Raw genomic sequence first — 3374 nt, 5'->3', positions numbered from 1 at the left:
AAGGAATTAAATGGCTCTGTAAGATGGAAAAACCAAACATCTTATTTTTGCTAACCTCTCACTGAAATTAAGTTATTTTCTTCAATTATAACGTGAGCCAAACAACAATAGTTTTAACAGAGCAGGTCTCTTTCTCAATACCAGAAACAGAAGATGTTTTCGTGTGGCATTGTGATTGCTTCTCACTCTTTAAAATCTCATTCATTCTGATTGCTGCTTTGAAATTGCAAAAGTTATTAGGCCAGCTGCTGGAGCTGGCTGAGTTAATAAAGGAGCACATACATAACGTTATATCACACATTTTATTAAAATATTTTTCTACTTCAGTATAATTGGTTTCCTTTGAGATTCTATGTATGTATTTAAAAATCTTTCTGTAAGGGCTGGCCAGACTCCACAGCATAAGAAGGGTCATACTGCCTATCTATCTGTCATGGCCTCCTAGAACTGCTAAAGGCCTGGATGTGAGTCCTGGGCTCAATGTGACCGGTCGTCACCTCACTTCTCTGAGCTTCCATTTATGGCTACAGAGACCAGAGGCTAAGTAAGTACCCATATGGCTAAGTACCATGGCTAAGCACCCATATGGGTGATGAGGACATCAAATAAAATAACAAATGTCACAATGCTTTGTAAACTATAAAGCGCTATGCAAATCCCCAGCAATGACAGCCATTCTAGGCATTTCTTGTTTAATGTTTCTAGGGTCAAGACAGTGATGAGAGGCAAGCTGAAAGTAGACTATCTTTGCTTTGTGTGCAAAAGGTGGAGAAGGAAATGCACACGAAGCCTGAGTTATGGGACATTTCTGTCCTTGCTTAAGAATATGAAGGAAGCAAATAGATGGGGTAAAAAAAAATCCCTGTTTTCTCGACTCTGAGCTGAATGTCACAGTAAATTTGTAAAATTCTGTAAATTTGAGTGTGCTTCTCTGGATAATGGGGACAATAGGTAGTGCTAACTATCCAACTAATAAGTAGAGAGACTTGTGGATTAAGATTAAATCATACTTAATCCTGGACGAGCATGTAGAGTTTTAGCATGTAGAACTGTAGCATGTGGAGTTTAACAGCTGTATTTGGAGACTTTTCTAAACATAGTATTTCTTTAAGTTGTGTGCGTGCGTGCGTGTGTGTGTGTGTGTGTGTGTGTGTGATTTATGTGTTTGTTCAAGTATATATGAGTGTGCAAGTTCCATAGCACACATTTTGGGGTGAGAGCACCACAGGTAACAGTCCACACCTTTTACCTTGTTTGAGTTAGGATTTCTTCTTCACCACTGTGTCTACCAGTCTGGCTGGTCTAGGGCTTCTGGGGATTCTCCTATCTCTGCTTCCCATTGTGACCCAGAACAGCGTGATTACTGACACACTTTCCTGTATAGATTCTGAGGCTCCAAACCCAGATCTTCACACTTGCAGAGCAAGCACTTCACTCATCGAGCCATGTCCACAGCCCCACATTGTCCCTGTTCCTTCAATGTCCCCAGTCACACATTATTCTTTAAACACTCGATATAGAATAAATGAGAGAGAAGCAGCCTCACAACGGGGCATCTACATGCTAGCCTCCACAGTGGCAGGTCCAGAGTTTTATTTTCCAGCAATATGTCTTGGCTGACCATTCTGAACAGTATTTACAGAACCTACAGCTGGCCCTCACCTCTCATCAGCTGAACTGTAAAGGGCACTGGCCTCCACAGTGCCCCCCCCCCAACCTCGCCACACTCTAATCCTCTTGGCTGCAGTGGCCAATTTTATGTATGGCTACTTTAATTTTAAATTAATTACAATAAATAAAAATTGAGGAAAAATAAAAACTGTATTTCATACTTGCCCAAGTCTCATTTCCATTGTTCAGTAGCCCGATGTGCTCTGTGCTACCACAGGATTCTAGAACATGCCATTGTGTGCACATGTTGTGGGGGAGGGCTGTGGTGCTGACCAAGGGTGTGTCCAACCTTTCTACATGCAACTTTGTCATCTACAGAGTTCATACTCCAGAACCTCATTTTTGAATTACAAAAGTAATCTTTAAATAAATCTCATTAATCTTTTAAGTAAGTTTATGATTTTTTTTTGTTGGGATGCATTTACATTACAGGGATGCCTGTGGTTTATGAATTGTAGGAGGAAGGGCACAGGTCTCCATTGCCAAATGCCTCTCTACAGCCTGTTCCTGCAGGAACTTTTGACCTTGGCCTGGGATATAAGCCTTGGTCTGGCTTTTATTCCAGCATTTCTCTTGGTAGCAGTAAGGCCAGAAGCCCTCACAAAGCTGCCACAACCTGTTTCAGCAGCTTATTCAGACTAGAACCCCAGGGCTTAGTCAGATAAAGTGGATAAGATCCCGCCCAGTGCCCAGCTGCTGTGACTCCAGTTATTGCAGGGGTGCCATGCTGTAACTCTGGTTGTCGCATGGGTGCCAAGGACATCTTGCTCTTGGGCACTCACAGAGCTCATATACCAAATTTCCATTTTTTTCATCAGTATGTCCATTAAAATCTGTGAATCTGGGGAGATCCCTTTCTCTACAAACCACAATAAGGGCCCTGAAATCTGACAGTGTTCTTCTTTGTCATTAGCAAATGCCATTGCCAAGACTCTGGGAATGGAACCTCTGGTGACTCTCAGACCTTCCAGGCCAATATCCATAAAGACATCCTCCTGCAGGACCATTCCCCAATGTTTGCTATCTCAGCAGCCTTCCTCCCCACCAACTCCCTCCAGATCTCTTGACAGCTATGTAAAGTCATGTTAGCTCAGGCAAGGCAGACTAATTTTAAGCCAAGAGCAAGTAAAAATATAATTAAGAAGGCAAATCTGTTTCCCCCAAAGCATACAGTTCTCTGTTGATTGTGCATTTTTTTTAAGTGTCAGTAAAGACAAAAGACAAGCACTTATCAATAAAGATACAACTGCTCATTTGTTTGTGGAGCTTGCAATTAAATACAATAGCTTGTTGGTTTTTTGATTTCTTCTTGCTTGAGACAGGGTGTCTCTGTGTAGGCCTGGCTGTCCTGGAACTCACTCTATAGACCAGGCTGGCCTCGAACTCACAGATTCACCTGCCTCTGCCTCCTGGGTGCTGGGATGAAAGGCGCGTTCCACTATGCCTAGTTTTAAGAATCTATCTATCTCTCTATCTCTCTATCTCTATCTATCTATCTATCTATCTATCTATCTATCTATCTATCTATCTATCTATCTATCTAATGTATATGGTTGTTGTGTGTGCATGCATATCTATACACCAGAAAAGGGCATGGGATCCCATGGGACTGCAGTTACAGAAGGTTGTAAACCATCATGTGTGGGCATTGGGAATGGAACCCAGTACCTCTAGAAAAACAGCCAGTGTTCTTCTCTTAACCA

This window comes from Apodemus sylvaticus, chromosome 6, assembly GCF_947179515.1.
Source record: "Apodemus sylvaticus chromosome 6, mApoSyl1.1, whole genome shotgun sequence".
Classification (NCBI taxonomy): domain Eukaryota; kingdom Metazoa; phylum Chordata; class Mammalia; order Rodentia; family Muridae; genus Apodemus; species Apodemus sylvaticus.
Note: the sequence above shows the minus strand (reverse complement) of the source record.